Source organism: Amblyraja radiata, chromosome 31 (assembly GCF_010909765.2).
Source record: "Amblyraja radiata isolate CabotCenter1 chromosome 31, sAmbRad1.1.pri, whole genome shotgun sequence".
Classification (NCBI taxonomy): Eukaryota; Metazoa; Chordata; class Chondrichthyes; order Rajiformes; family Rajidae; genus Amblyraja; species Amblyraja radiata.
The window spans coordinates 8,959,119-8,976,520 of NC_045986.1; positions in this window are offsets into that span (position 1 = coordinate 8,959,119).

Sequence of the window (17,402 nt, forward strand, 5' to 3'; positions counted from 1 at the left end):
TGGTTGGCGCCTGACTCGGTGGGCCGAAGGGCCTGTTTCCGTGCTGCATCGTGTGCGGACGTGGCGCCGACGGATGAGAAGCCGAAGCAAAGAATTCGAAGCAAAAAAACCGAATGGAAACGAAGCCGAAACGCCAACTAACCAAAAGGGCGGGACGCCTAAATACAAACTAACCGAAAAGCTGCATCGCCTAAAAGCAAACTCACCGAATGGCCGCTCTGTCGAAATACCACCTACCCGAAAGGCGGCGTCGCCTACAAGCCAACGGACCCACTGCTGCTCAACAGAAAAGTCCAATAACGGTCATGACGTTGCCGGGGGGCGGGACTTGGTCCAGACCCCCGCATCCATCACATCACTGTGGAGGGATGAACATTGTCCCAAACCTCCGCTCCACCCGACCCGAAGCCCGCAGAGGGTGGCCGTGGGAGAGTGGGGGCTGTCCCGAGGGATGCGCACCTTCGGCCGCTTACAACTTGGTGCTTGGGTTCAGATTACCCAGTCACCTATGGCTTGTGTGGGAAAAAGACCCCCACGCTCCCGTCTCCCCTTACCTCTCCCCTCTTCTCTCTCTCCCCCTCACTCTCTCTCTCTCTCTCGCTCCGTCTCTCTCTCCCCCTCCCCTCCCTCTCTCCCCCCTTCTCTCCCACCTCTCTCCCCCCTCCTCTCCCTCCCTCTCTCTCCCTTCTCTCTCTCACCTCTCTTTCTCTCCCCTCTTCTCTCTCTCCCCTCCCTCTCTCTCTCTCTCTCCCCCCCCCTCTCTCTCCCCCTCTCTCTACCTCTCCCCCCCCTCTCTCTCTACCCCCTCTCTCTCTCCCTTTCTCTCCCTTGTCTCTCTACTCTCTCTCAAACCGTTCCCTTTGTTCTCCCTCTCCACCACACCGATCTCCTTCTTCAACTTAAAACACAGAGTGCCAGAGTAGCCCAGCAGGCCAGGCAACATCTCGAGAGCATGGAGAGGTGACGTTTTGGGTCAGGACCCTTTTTCAGGCTGATTGTAATGGGGAGGGGACAGGAAGCTCAGCGTAGGACAAAGTCTGGAAGATCCCTTCATCCCCCACGTAACCCTGTCTACTTCCCTGTCCTCTCTCCCCTGTGCCCCACCTGGACCCGCACCTACTTGTCCCCTCCCTCCCCTTCCACCAACATTCCTTCCTCTAACTTCACAATTCGCAACTCTTCATTCCTTCCTCCTCACACCTTCTGTCTTTTCATCCCTGGCCTTTTGCCCAACCATCTGCCTCTCAAACAACCCTCCTCACCTGTGTCAGCCTAGTGTCAGCCCCCCCCCCCCACAATGACTGAAGATGGGCCCCAACCCAAAACGTCACCAACCCATATACTCCTGAGATGCTGCCTGACCTACTGAGTTACTCCATTATTCTGTGTCGCCTTTTGTAAACCAACATCTGCAGTTCCTTGTCCCTCCATAATCAACTGCTTGCCCTTTGTAATTATTAGTACTTCTATTACTAGATAATAGTGGTTCCTCTGCACATGTTTTCCCTTCTGTCTGCCTTCCAAAATAAGGACCATTTCCTCTCAGACACTTTTGTTTAATTCTTCACCATCATCCTTCCATGCATCCATGTACAAACTTCCCAGTATGGTTATATTCATCATCATCGGCGGTCACTCGAAATGAGTATGACTTTCCTCTCATGGAGGACGCCTGTGTGTGACTTTGTTTAACGTGGGGAGACTGGTGCACAGACAGCCACCACACGGTTCTTGACAGATCTGGGTCAGGATCCAGTGGCATGGAGTCCAAGACGACCGGAGACCCTTTTCTGCAGCAGCCTCCATCCGCCTTCCCAGCCGTTGTGACGTTCCACAATAGTTGTGGCGCTCCACTAAAGTCAGCCATCATTCTCCGCCTGTTCCACTGTTGAGGTCTTGGTTGGATTGCTCTTTGTCAGGGACCTCCCCCTCAACCTTACCACCATGGGTGGCCCTACCAGGAGCATAGCTCCAGTCGGCATCGCTCTCAGGATCTCAGGACCACACAAGCTTCTCCACCACGACAAGGTGACAATCCACGGAGAAGATTATATTATCTGTATTTGTTATGCTGATGTTTGAGTTTAATTTATTGTCATGTGTACCAAGGGGCAGTGACATTTTTGTTGTTGTGTGCTACCCAGTCAGTGGAAAGACAATACATGATTACATTCAAGTCATCCACTGTGTACAGATACAGGATAAAGGGTATAATGTGAATAACATTTAGTGCAAGATAATGTCCAGTAAAGTCTGATCAAAGACAGTCCGAGGGTCTCCATAGAGGTAGATGGTAGCTCAGGACTGTTCTCTAGTTGTTGGTAGAATGGTTCAGTTGCCTGTTAACAGCTGGGAAGAAACTGTCCCTGAATCTGGAGGTGTGCGTTTTCACACTTCTGTAACACTTTTACTGATGGGAGAGGGGAGAAGAGGGAGTGACCGGGGTGCGACTCGTCCTTGATCATGCTGGTGGCCTTGTTGAGGCAGCGTGAAGTGTAGATGGAGTTAAAGGAAGGGAGGTTGGTTTGCGTGATGGTCTGGGCTCTGTCCACAACTCTGCAATTTTTTGCGGCCTTGAATGGAGATTTTCCCAAACCGTGCTGCGATGCATCCCGATAAAATGGACCAACCTCAAAAATGGGGAGGCGGAATTCCCAGATTGAACCTCCGTTCAATCCACAAGTATGTACCCTGTTACCTTCACCCTCTGTCCTACTCCCATTCTGCTCTCAGCCTGTTGTCCTGGTCTAATGAAACACAGTAAAAACATGAAGAATGGTGAATCAGTATTTCAAACAGGCACGCTTCCATTTTGGATGGTGGCATTTTCCTGTTTTTATTTCAGATGTCGAGCATCTGTGGTATTTTCCAACAGTAATCCCGTTGTTGTTTCAACTTACCAGACTCCAGACCAAACGTAACTCATCACGCACACCTTTGCTTGGTCTTCTCTTTTGTCATTGAATGTCTCCCCTCTTCGATCACATTTCCTTTTAGTTCACCCTTCTCTCTCCCCTCTTTCTCTGCATCTCTAAATCTGTTTCTGCCCCTTCTCTGATAAAACTTCACCAGCACCAAATCATTGTATCCCTCTCAATGATTCAACGATACTTTATTGTCACAGGGAAATCCGTTCTTTTTGCATACAGTACACAAAGTACGCAAAGAGTCATCACGTATCTGGCACCGGCGACGTTACCAAGTATTCACTAGTCTACCCCTCCCATCCGTCTCTCTTCTAAAGATGCTCGAGGAAGAGAAAGATAGAGTAGGTGGTGCTGAAGCAGTTGGTGATAATGAAAATAATGAAGAGGATGAAGAAGAAAATGAGTCCTAAGGAATACCATTTCACCATGCCAACTTGTTGAAGACTGTATACAACAAGAGGACATTTTATTTAATACAATACTGTTGAGCATTTAGAGCAAGTTTGCGTGTGCATAATTTCTAAATTCCATAAAATGAGCCTCTATGAAGAGGAGATGGGAAGTCTGTGGTTAGTGTTAATAGTTCCTTCCGTTCATTAAAGGGAGGATATCTTTTTCTGAATCATTTTTCTTGTTTAATATTAATGACAAACAATATAAAATGTATACATGTGATATATACTTTTTTATATTTGAAAAATAAATGTTATCCTACAGAAAAAAAAAATACGGTCATTCTTTGTTCTTGGCGGCCCCACTGCCTCTCCGTGGCCCGTCATCGGTCCGCGGTCTCTCCGGTGCTTGCGCTCAGCTGGACATCCTGTGAAGAAGGGTCTCGTCCTGAAATGTCACCCATTCCTTCTCTCCAGGGATGCTGCCTGTCCCGTTGAGTTACTCCAGTGTTTTGTGTCTGTCGCCCCCTCGTACGGTTCACCAGCAAGCCGTCTCTCTCCTCTCTCCGGTCCTTTAGACGACCTTGAAGGTGCAGGAGGTTAGGCCACCCCTCCCCCTCCCTCCCCCACCTCTGGAACTGGAGGTAGGAAAAGGCCAGAACATAGCTGGTCCGGCAACAGATGACCGAGGAAGGGTGGAGCCCATAATGGTCCATTGTTGGCTTGAGAAGAGGTGATAACGGTGGGATGCGAACAGTGGAACTAGTGGGATGACTTGGATCGGGAGCGGGGGAGTGGGGTAGCAGGTTTTTCTCCCTGTATTAAGAGGGCTTTTTAATTTTTCCTACTTTATACTCCTCAACCCACATGAGGGATGTTCATTATTGCGTTTCCTCTTCTCTGGTTCATAGCCAAGATTCATAGAGTCACGCGAGTCGTTAATTGTTATGGTATGGAACGAAGGCCATTCGGCCCATTGCATCCATGTCAGCTCCCTACACAATGGCACCAATACCATTGCCGTGCTCTTTCTTCAATTGGATGATAGGATGGTTCAGTTGCTGATAACAGCTGGAAATAATGGCAGGGTCAGTTACTTCCCAGCTGTTATCAGGCAACTGAGTCATCCTATCAACAACTAGAGAGTGGTCCGGAGTTACTATCTACCTCATTGGAGACTCACGGACTATTTTTAATCAGACTTTGCAAGACTTTATCTTGCACTAAACGTTATTCCCTTTATCCTGTATCTGTACACGGTGGGTGGCTCGATTGTAACCACGTATTGTCTTCCCACTGACTGGTTAGCACACAACTGAGTTGACGTGGAAAAGCTTTTCCCACTGAGAGTAGGGAAGATTCAAACAAGGGGACATGACTTGAGAATTAAGGGACTGAAGTTTAGGGGTAACATGAGGGGGAACTTCTTTACTCAGAGAGTGGTAGCTGTGTGGAATGAGCTTCCAGTGAAGGTGGTGGAGGCAGGTTCGTTTTTATCATTTAAAAATAAATTGGATAGTTATATGGATGGGAAAGGAATGGAGGGTTATGGTCTGAGCGCAGGTATATGGGACTAGGGGAGATTATGTGTTCGGCACGGACTAGAGGGGTCGAGATGGCCTGTTTCCGTGCTGTAATTGTTATATGTTATATGTTATAACTGAAGCTTTTCACTCGGTACATCTGACGATAAACTAAACGTGTTCCATAAAGCTGCAAATTGTTCTTTCTCAACTCCAGTTGCAAGTGTCTGCAGTATTTTTTTAGCAGCAATCCTGAATTTTCAAATTGCAATACTCCAGACCAAACTTAATCCATTAACAACCACTATCACTCCTCCTCCCCACCTTCCTCCCACCTTTGCACTTTTAACTTTCAGCAATTAATTCCTCCCCTCTTTGACCGTATCTCACAAGCTCAATTCTCTTCCGCAGGCACCGTTTGCCACTATCTCCACCACGGGGCGGCACAGTGGCAATCAGCACCTTCAGCAGCGGTAGAGTAGCTGCCTTACTGCGCGGAAACCCGGGTTTGACCCTGACTACAGGTGCTGCCTGTACGGAGTTTGTACGTTCTCCCTGTGACCACGTGGGTTTTCTCCGGGTGCTCCGGTTTCTTCCCACATTCCAAAGACGTGCAGCTTTGTAGGTTAAGTGCCTTCTGTAAATTGTCCCTAGCGTGTAGGATCGAACTAGGGTGATCGCTGGTCAGTGTGAACTTGGTGGGCCAAAGGGCCTGTTTCCATGCTGTATCTCTAAACTAAACTAAATTAAACACTCTCCCCAGTGGTGAAGTCCAGCTCCTGACCACAAGGAGTAACAAAAACATCATTACATCCTCTTGTATATTTCCCCCCCAAATGATAAATGTGTGTTCGCTGGTCCTTCAAACCGTTCACACAGGGGAACATTTTCCCTCTCATGACCCCATCTCCACCAGTCAACATTGCCCAATTCACTCAATTTCCAAAACCATTAGTTGACATCATAGACTCACAATTATCTCACAGTGGGTCCATGCCGGTGTCCGTGTGGTCAAACTCTTCCGAAAGGACATCAAGGCAATGGAGTCCGTGCAGAATAATTGTACTGGAGTGGCCCCAAGAACGGAATACCCCAGTTATTTGGGGAAAACAGAGATTGTTCTCAGAGCAGAAAAGGTTAAGTAGAGAATTTCATTGTCCTATCTGGGACATATGACAATAAAACAATAGACAATAGACAATAGGTGCAGGAGTAGGCCATTCGGCCCTTCGAGCCAGCACCGCCATTCAATGTGATCATGGCTGATCATCCCCAATCAGTACCCCTGTTTCTGCCTTCTCCCCATATCCCCTGACTCCGCTATCTTTAAGAGCCCTATGGGGTGGAAGATTGCAACCTTCACGTGGTCCGCCCTGTTTCGACTAATGCAATCAACTCGACATGCACAAACAGAAGATCAAATAGAACAAGTTGTCCTACATCTTTAGGCTGCGCACGCCACACGAAAGAAGAAGAAGAAGAGGAAGAGCCCTATCTAGCTCTCGCTTGAAAGTATCCAGAGAACCGGCCTCCACCTAGGTATGTTGCAAAACTTACCTTCAGCTGTGCTGCAGTTCTGCCGCTGCCCGTGTGCGCGACTTTGGCGCCTTTGAGAGGGGGACGGGTTTAAAACGCGATTTTCTCTAGGCTGGTGAAATCGAGGTTGTTCAGCCTACTTAATTGCTGACGAAAAATCGCTGCGAAATTCGTTCGCTGCAGGTATTTTTAAACTAAATTGGGTTATTTATTTGTTATAGTAGATTAAAAATCATTCTCTAAAGCCGCGAACCCCGACAACGGGACGGATCTCATGTAGGGGACAAGGCAAGGTAGGTTGTTTATTTTTCCATTAAAAAGGGCTTCTTAAGATCCCTTTATTCAAAGTTTTATGTTGCGAGTAGCTAACTTGGGGGCCCATTCAATCCCGCAGTATCTTTCTGGGCATATGGGCTACAAATCCACCGCAATGGCAGCGTTCCAAACCAGCGCGTTCCACAGAATCCCACTGGCAAGCTGATTTAAATGGCCATTAATTTACAGCAATTGAACACTAAATCTCTTCCATTTGGCCTATATATTAATGTCAATGAATTTAAAAATCATGTTTTATTGTGAATTCTTGTGTGAATGTTCTTTGGACACTTAGGCTATTTAAAAATGTTAATCTTTTCTTAAGAAATGGATAGATGTTTAGATCTAGTAATTGAATTTTGGAATTAGCTACAATTCAAGTCAAGTCAATTGGGTAACTAACTAATTATATGCTTTAATTTCAGGTCATCCAAGTAAGATTGTTTAATATTTGTTTCAGAATGCTTCTATCTGTAATAACTAAAAATGTCTTTCAGTTCTCTTAATTTTTAATAAAGTTATGGCCATCTCACTGTCCTTGATCACAACTTTTGTGTTGTCAATGGAAAACCAATAGGGAACAAGATGCTAATTTCCGAGTATGAAAATGGCCATAACTTTTTTAATACTGAAGATATGAAAGTGAATTAGGTGTCAAATTAAACTTATTTTTATGCTTTATCTGATGGGATAAATTGCAGACTTGATTTTTTAAATCACAAAATTTTGTAACATTGCTACTCCACGAGGCACTCTTGACTTGACTCTTGAATTGAGGATGAAACAAGGAACGGCACTTGCGGTTTATAAAAAAAAAAAGATACCAAGTGTGGGAGTACCTCAGTTCAGTTCAGTTTATAGTAATGTGTACCGAGGTACAGTGAAAAGCTTTTGTTGCATACCTCATTAGGTCAGGAAGCATCACTGGAGAACATGGTCAAGTAACATTGAGGTCCGGCTTTCATTAGAGTAAAGAAGGGGAAATCATTCATCAGCAATCTCAAGGCAGTTCGAGAACAAAAACAGAGAACAATGGAAAGAAAAGCCTCAGCATCTGTGGAAAGCGTCTTAATTAGGGCCTGACCCACTGTACGAGGTAATTCAAGAGTTCTCCCGAGGTTCCCCTGATTCGAACTCGGAGAATCACGATAATAGCTGCTCGTAGGTACTCGGGGCTCTCGTGGACACTTATCACACTGTTGAAAAAACTTCACGATCTTACTGCGTTTCCTGAGTACCTGCCGTTAGTGTTACGAGCCGCTAAGAGACGTCCCGAGCTCCGACGTACCCGCTACGTACATTCTGCGTACTTACCACGAGTTTGAATTTTTTAGAGAGCTCTCGGGTAAACTTGTATAGTGGGACAGGCCCTGGAGATACACAAGCGCGGAAACAGGACCTTCGGTCCACCGAGTCCGCGCCGACCAACGATCACCCCGTACACTGGCACTATCAGGACAATTTACAACTTTTACCGAAGCCAATTAACCTACAAACCTGTAAGTCTTTGGAGTGTGGGAGGAAACTGGAGCACTCAGAAAAAACCCACGCAGTCACAGGGAGAACGTACAAACTCTGTACAGGCAGCACCCGTAGTCAGGATGGAACCCGGGCCTCTGCTGCTGTAAGGCGTACCGTTGCACCACCGTGCCATCCTTGATTTGAAGACTCTTAGTCGGACCGGAGAAAGGGAGAAAACTAGTTAACCAAGGTGGCAGGGAGGGTGGTGAGGTAATGGGTGGAGCAGAGGCAACTACTGGGATAGGGGGAAGGAAGTCATGTAGCTGTTATGGGGCACAACAGCTTCGGCGTCGAAATATTTCTCTAGCACGGAGTGTTGATTAGGGCAGTAGATGCACGTTCAACAGCAAGTTACAAATGAGGATTGGAAAAGCACTTGAGGAGATGCATTAAGAGACGCTCAGGGGCATGAATGGGGTTAATTGAACAGCTCCACCTAAGAGCTGGCAAAAGTACAGTGCCACACCTGATCCCAAGGCAACAGGCGAAACTAAGCACTTTGGCAGCTGAACGTGTTACTAGGTCGAACATTCTTGCGGGTCAGACAGGACATCAGGCTGAGACCTTCCGGCTTGGCTGACAGACCCAGGTTTACATGGACCTGCTGTATAAGCCAAAGATCCTATAGCAAGCAAGATAGACCACTCCTTCTAAATGCAATGGGCTGACGTGTAGTACGCAATGGAACGGAACGTGGGCCTTTTTTTCATCCATTTCAGTAACCCGACCCGACCCGACCCGACCTGATCCGCAGTGTAATCAACATTGCGGGGGAACAGTTTGGGTTAATAAATTATAATTCTGAAAATGAGGAGAAGATTTTTCCCAAATAACTTTTCTTTTTACGAGGATGTTTCCATAACCGGCTTCCGTCTCCGCACTAGTATCCTATGGGATCTTTGGTAAGGAGACGGAAGCCGGTTACGGAAATGGGGCTGAAAATTACCCATGAATCTGCCCATGACTGTACTACGTCTTTTTCGTTGAGTGATCTATCTTGCTCGCTATAGGATCTTTGGTGTGAACTGAGTGAAGGAGGTTGGGGAATGTGTGATCCGTGGCAGCCTAGACAGACAGCCTAGGCAGTCCACCGGGTGGCACAGCGGCTCAGCAGTAGAGTTGCTGCCTTACAGCGCCGCGTTCAATCCTGACTACGGATGCTGTCTGTATGGAGTTTGTACGTTTTCCCTGTAACTCCATAGGTTTACTCCAGGTGCTCCGGTTTCCTCCCCCACTTCAAAGACCTGCAGGTTTGTAGTTTCATTGGTTTCGGTAAAATTGTAAATTTCCCCTAGTGCGTAGGATAGTGCCAGAGTACTGGATGATCGCTGGTCGGCACGGACTCAGTGGGCCGAAGGGCCTGTTTCCGCGCTGTTTCTATAAAGTCTAAAGTCTACTCTGAAGACTAGACTGAGCATGTGTTGGGATCCCATTTGTGGATTTCTAACCTGGGTATCAGGTGAAATAAAAGCTGGTTCTTACAGAATGTCTTCATTTCTTTCTTCATCTTAAACAACTTTAAGACTAAGATTAAATGTAATAAAAAGGAACTGCAGATGCTGGCTCATAGCAAAGACAGACACAAAATGCTGGAGTAACCCAGCGGAACGGGCAGTATCTCTGGAGAGAAGCCATGGGTGACGTTTCAGACCCTTCCGTAACTAATTCTTTCTAAGGTTCACCCAAGTTCTGTCAGACTCGGTTGAAACTATCTGTTGCACCTTCAAAATAATATTTCAGAGGATGGTAAAAATGGGCGGCCAACACATTGGAAGAGATCGAAAATACACACAAAACGCTGGAGTAACTCAGGGGGTCGGGCAGCATCTCTCGAGGAAAAGAATAGGTGACATTTCGGGTTGGGAACCTTCCTCGGTTATCGTGGCTCCCGCAGGCTGTCAATGGTATCCAAACCCCCCAAACCTCCCTTCTGTCCCCGCATAAACCAAAAATCCATCTGCACTGGCTTTGCATATTATGAATATTTCTGGCCGTACAATACTCAGAGAGAATTCCAAAAATCCAGAGAATTTCCTCCTCATCTCAATCGTAAATGCTTTGTGTAATAGTTATGAGGTTTGGGAGCAGAACAGTTGCTATGTATGACCCATTGGCACCTGTATTGTGCTGATCACAAGTAAAATGCATTGTCTTCACCTTTTGTATGATATTGATATCCCTTGTAAACTGCTTCTTGGCGTCTCCTCACTCTTTCTGTTGCATGGGCTGGATTTAAACAATAGACAATAGACAATAGACAATAGGTGCAGGAGTAGGCCATTTGGCCCTTCGAGCCAGCACCGCCATTCAATGTGATCATGGCTGATCATCCCCAATCAGTACCCCAGTTCCTGCCTTCTCCCCATATCCCCTGACTCTGCTATTTTTAAGAGCCCTATCTAGCTCTCTTGAAAGCATCCAGAGAACCTGCCTCCACCACCCTCTGAGGCAGGGAATTCCACAGACTCACCACTCTCTGTGAGAATGAGTGTTTCCTCGTCTCCGTTCTAAATGGCTTACTCCTTATTCTTCAACTGTGGCCCCTGGTTCTAGACTCCCCCAACATCGGGAACATGTTTCCTGCCTCTAGCGTGTCCAAGCCCTTAACAATCTTATATGTTTCAATGAGATCCTTCTAAACTCCAGAGTGTACAAGCCCAGCTGCTCCATTCTCTCAGCATATGACAGTCCCGCCATCCCGGGAATTAACCTTGTAAACCTACGCTGCACTCCCTCAATAGCAAAAATGTTCTTCCTCAAATTAGAGGACCAAAACTGCACACAATACTCCAGGTGTGGTCTCACTAGGGCCCTGCACAACTGCAGAAGGATTTGTCTGACGATCTCACACTCACGGAGTGTACAAAATAGAAACCAAATTGCTCCGTGTGGATTTCCCAAAAGGGTAAACATTCCCCTGGGATCTCATCCCCCCCTCCACCCCCCCCCCCCCCCCCACCCCCCGCCAACCTGACCCACCCTCTTACAGTCCAAGGAAGATCTTATCTTTCTAAAGTACAATGAGGTCCGCTGTGCTCAACCTTGCCTCAGAGATGTCCTGTGTACCAGGAATCAACCTAGTGATCCTTTTCTGAAACAACTCCAATGCAACAAGTATGGAGATCACAACTGTATGTGTAGAACTGGTGTTTACTGAAGATAGACACATAGTGCTGGTGAAAAAGCTATTAGTCAAATCTAATAGTCAAATCTAAAATGAAGTTGTTCTTCTACAAAAGCATGGACTAGTAGAACAAAAGAATGGCTCGGTGCCAAGTCTGAATGACTTTGTAAATTATATGGAACACAATATGGAGGACAGGTTGTCTTTTCAATAAAGGTATTAAGATGGCAGCCTGCAGCAATAACATGTGCTTCTTCAAGGCCATGAAGAAGCCAAGATTGAAAAAAGTAGCTGACGCTCCAGAGATAAGTAATAACTTGTCATTGGATGAGCTTGATTTGGACCCAGCTTTCCTATATTGTGAAAGGCTACGGAATCTTTCAGTCATGCCATATTCAGACTTGGTAGGAGTGTTTTACTGATAAGATAAATGTATAATTGTGCTAACTTGCCTTTGTTCTGTGAGTGAGAGCCCGAGAAGCTCTGAGAAATGTTTGTGCTCATTGTAATCTCGCCACTTCCATCTGACGAATCAATTAAAGATTGCCATGACACCTTCAACGTTTGTTGCTCTCTGTTTTTTACGAAACGAACTTTCACACTGGGTTAACTCAGAGGGTCAGGCAGCATCTCTGGACCCTGCTTCAGACTGAAAGTAGAGGGGAGCGAACTGGAGGCTAGAAAAGGCCAGAACAAATCAGGGCAGGCAGAAGAAGACCAAGGAAGGGTGGAGCCCATGATGGGCCATTGTTGGTTGGGGAAGTGGTGATAACGATGCGATACGAAGATGAGAACAGTGGAACTAGTACGAAGACCAGGGTGGGAGAGGAGGCAGGGGCGGAATGCAGGGGTTACTAGAAATTAGAGAAATCAACGTTCATACTGCTGGGTTGTAAGCTGCTCAAGCGAAATATGAGGTGCTGTTCCTCCAATTTGCACTGGGCCTCACTCTGATGGTGGAGGAGGCCGAGGACAGAAAGGTCAGTGTGGGTGGGAATGGGAGGGGGAGTTAAAGTGTTTGGCAACCGGGAGAACACGTAGGCCTTGGTGGCCTGATCGTGCATTCCCTTTATTTATTTATTTATTATTTTTAAAAATTATTTATTAGAAGTAGACATATTATAAAATGTAGTTACATATTATAGTAAAAAAACTTTTCATATACATCAGTCATACATTATTAAAATTTTCCATTATCAATTAACTCTGCTTCTAGTGTTTTTATTTTTTATAGAAAGAGGGAGAAAGAGAGGGTAGAAAGTTACAAGTAAAAAAAAAAAAAAACACAACAGAAAAACAAGGGAGGTGGAATGGGTTACCTGTAATACGTCAATGGAGATAGGTTCGTAGGTTATAAAGTATAGCTTTTCATCTGTTCCTGAGTTCAAGTTTCAGTTGGGTCCTCGTGCTGTGCCAATCTATCCCTTCAGATAGTTAATGAATGGAGCCCAAATTTTATGGAAAAGATCTTGTTTGTCCATTAAGACAAGTCTAATTCTTTCTAAGTATAGGGTCTCCGACATTTCCGTAATCCACATTTTAACTGTGAGGGTTGTAGGGCCTTTCCAAAATTTTAATATTAATTTTTTCTCGGTTATTATACTGTAGTTGAGGAAATTTCTTTGGTTTGTTGTGAGTGTTAAGCTTTGTTCTGATATTCCAAGTATTATTAATTTTGTGTCTGGGTCCAGTTTTGTATTAATAACTTCTGAAGTTATTTCAAAAATATCAGTCCAGAAATGTTTAAGTTTTATACAGTTTGCAAACGTATGTGTTAAATTAGCCTCTAGATGTAGACATTTATCACAAATAGGAAAGATTTGTGGGAAGATTCTATTTAGTTTTATTTTAGAGTAGTGTAGTCTATGTAAGACCTTGAATTGTATTAAAGTATGTCTGACATTTAATGAACATTGATGTATTTGTTGTAAATTTTCGTCCCACATATCTTTCGTGATAGGGTGACCTATTTCATTTTCCCATTTGTATCTATATGGTTCGGTCGGTGGTACCTCGTTGTTTAGTAGGGTGTTATAAATATAAGCTATTAGTTTTTCAGTATTAGGATGCTTGTTCAAACATTCATCAAGGATTTCTGATTCCCTATTCCTGTAAACTTGTGTATTAGATTTAACATAATCTCTAATTTGTAGATATCTGAAGAAATTATTTGAGTGCAGTCCATAATTCTGTTGTAACTCTTGAAATGAAAGAAAAGTACCTTTCCCATAAAGATGTCATCATTAACCAATCTGGTTGTTGATCCATTTCTTCCAGCCAGAAATTCATGTTTTTAATATGGACTGCCCAAAAATAAAATAAGAAATTTGGCAAAGCCAATTAGATTAAATCTAATACACAAATTTATCTTTGACTTACATAAATGTTTTTTACTTATTCTATGATTCTTATAATCCCAGACAAAACTTGTAACAATGGAGTCGACTTTTTTGAAAAAAGTTTTTGGGATATATATCGGAATTAATTGAAGTAGGTACAGCAGTTGCGGTAAAAAAATCATTTTTATAGCATTAATTCTCCCAAGCATAGAAATGGGGAGTGTTTTCCAGTATTGAATATTCTTTTGTAGTTTATTCAGTAAGGGTGGGAAATTTAGTTTAAATAAGGAGGTATATGTCTTAGTTACATAGATTCCTAAGTATTTAAATTTATCTTTAACTATTTTAAAAGGGGATTGTTGTATTGTATGTAAATTGAATTTTGTTATTGGCATGATTTCACTTTTATTCCAATTAATTCTATATCCCGAAAACTGACCAAATTGAGTTATTAGATTTAATAGGTTTGGAATACTAGTTTCTAATTTTGTAATATATATTAGTATATCATCTGCATATAAGGAGATTTTATTCCTTGTGTCTCTAGTATTGTATCCGAATATTCCTGGATGGTTTCTATCGCTTTCTGCTAGGGGTTCGATTGCAAGAGCAAATAATAGTGGAGATAGTGAGCATCCTTGTCTAAATCCTTGTCTTTAATCTCTAGAGAGATTAAATTTAGTTGATAACATTTTGTTTGTTAATATTCTAGCTGTTGGATTAGAATATAACAATTTAACCCATGTACAGTACTTCTCTCCTAGTTTAAATTTTTCCATCACCGAAAATAAATTTCTTACCTCCAATTCCTGCCCCTGTACGTTTTCATATTTGTTGTTTCCCTCTCGCCTGACTCTCAGTCTGAAGAAGGATCCCGACTCAAAATGCCACCCATCCTTTTTCTCCTGAGATGCTGCCTGACCCGTTGAGTTACTCCAGCACCGTGTCTATCTTCGACCAAAACTCTATGCTGTTCTCCAGAAATGGTCTCACCGTAAATGTAGAGCAAGGCTATGGTACTTTTATCTCCTTTGCATTAACGTCCACGATTCTATTTGCCTTCTAGCTTTGGCTGAACCTATATGCTAACCTCCTATGCTTCATGTAATAGGATAGTTGCCATTAATATTAAGTCTTCTCTACATCGGCGAGACCAAGCGCAGGCTTGGCGATCACTTCGCCCAACACCTCCTCTCAGTTCTCACTAACCAACCTGAATTCCCGGTGGCTCAGCACTTCAACTCCCCCTCCCATTCCGAATCCGACCTTTCTGTCCTGGACCTCCTCCATTGCCAGAGTGAGGCCCAGTGCAAATTGGAGGAGCAGCACCGCATATTTCACTTGTGTAGTTTACACCCCAGCGGTATGAACATTGACTTCTCCTATTTCAGGTAGTCCTTGCTTTGTCACTCCTTCCCCTCCCCTTCCCAGCTCTCCCACAAGCCTACTGTCTCCGCCTCTTCCTTTCTTTTTCCTGCCCCGCATGACATCAGTCTGAAGAAGGGTCTCGATTCAAAAAAGTCACCTATTCCTTCTCTCCATAGATGCTGCCTCACCCGCTGAGTTTCTCCAGCACTTTTGTCTACCTTTGATTTTTCCAGCATCTGCAGTTCCTTCTTAAACATTAATATTAACCAACTCATTTCAACTCAATCTAATCTCAGGTTTGGTAACATACCAAGTTCCATGCATGATCCATAGGTGACTGTAGTTCACCAAGCACCAAGCCAAAGTTTTAATCTCCTCCTGAAGAAGGGTCCCAAACCGAAACATCACCTATGATTAGTAAAGGTGTCAGGGGTTATGGGGAGAAGGCAGAAGAATGGGATTGAGAGGGAACGATAGATCAGCCATGATCGAATGGCGGAGTAGACTTGATGGGCCGAATGGCCTAATTCTGCTCGTAGAACTGATGAACTCCATGGATAGTGACTAACCATGGATAGTGCCCGACCCGTTGAGTTACTCCAGCAGTTTGTGTCTTCTTTTCTCCAGTAAACCAGCACTTGCAGTTCCTTGCATCTTCTTTGATAATTACGGATTTGCCTTCTCTCGTTTCTTCCTGTGGATGTGTCTCCAAGGCCCATACGTTGGCTTTGTTTGTAGTTCCACCAACGTGACTGATGACAATGTGAAGCACTAGCACATTTGGGGCTGGGTCACCACAAGGATGGCAGCAGTTTAAAGACAGGTTAGGTCAGCAGGAATGGGCAGTAAATCCTCACTTGCCAGTGGGCCCCACATCCAAAGACAACCGAACTCATATTTGTATTTTGGGGGGCACGGTGGCGTAGTGGTAGAGAAACTGCCTTACAGTGTCAGAGACCCGGGTTCCATCCTGACTACGGGTGCTGGTCTGTACGGAGTTTGTACGTTCTCCCCGTGACCTGTGTGGGTATTTTGTCCAGGATCTTCGGTTTCCTCCCACACTCCAGAGACGAACACCTGTTTGTAGGTTCATTGGCTTGGTACAAATATATCAAATTGTCCCTAGTGTGTGTAGGGGCAGTGTTAATGTGCGGGGATCGCTGGTCAGCACGGACTCAGTGGGCTGAAGGGCCTGTTTATGCGCTGTATCTCTAAACTAAACTAAACTAAACTAATTTAAACACCACATGCATTTCCAGCCAACCCTTGACGTGCAAAAACTCCACCACATTGCCAGCGCAGCAGATTAAAGGGACATTTCTTCCCCAGACACGAGCAATTGAAAGAAATCAATTATTTCTTTCTGTAGCGATGTCTATGGCAAAGGTCGTTTGTACTGGTATAAAAGCCTGTCCGAAGTAGAAATTGATATATCGCATACATGTCTCTAAATATGTTAGTGCTCGGCTAATGCCACTTAACAGCGCAAGGATAATAGAATGTTGTCCCAATGGAGTACCCTTTACTTTAGTGGAAGTTATTAAGGGTGCTTTTTATTTTGAAGACTAAGCTGAGACTGCAACCCCAGCTATTCACCAACTCTATCTGTAATTGGATGATGGAATCAAGTATATAATGTCCAAGTCTGGTGACAATACAACCCCCCAAGGCAATGTAAGCTAGGGGGGAGAAACAGACAGCCTTGGGGGGGGACAGATTAAGTGAACAGGCAAGGATTTAGCAGGTGGAATGTAGCGTGGAAAAATGGGACCTTTAGGTAGAAAAATGAGCAGACCATGATATATATTTTTTAAATGGTGGTAGGTGCTCATTTTCAGAGAGACACAAATTTATTTTTATTTAATTTTTATAGAAATCACTGTAAGTTAACAATCTTTAGAGACACAGCACGGATACAGGGCCTTCAGCCCCCCCTAGTCCGCGCTGACCAGCAATCACCCTGTACACTAGCACTATCCCACACACTAGGGTCAATTTACAATTTTACCCAATTAACCTACAACCTGTACGTCTTTGGAGTGTGGGAGGAAAACAGAGCACCCACAGAAAACTCACGCGGGCACAGGTACAAACTCTGTACGGTCAGCATGGTGGCGCAACGGTAGAGTTGCTGCCTTACAGCGCCAGGGACGCAGGTTCGATCCTGACGACAGGGTGCTGTATGTGCAGAGTTTTTACGTTCTCCCCGTGACCTGCGTGGGTTTTCTCCGGGGTCACCGGTTTCATCCCACACTCCAAAGATGTACAGGTTTGTAGGTTAATTGGCTTGGTATAAATCTATTGCTGGTCGGCACAGACTCAGTGGGCCGAAGGGCCTGCTTCTGCGCTGTATCAAG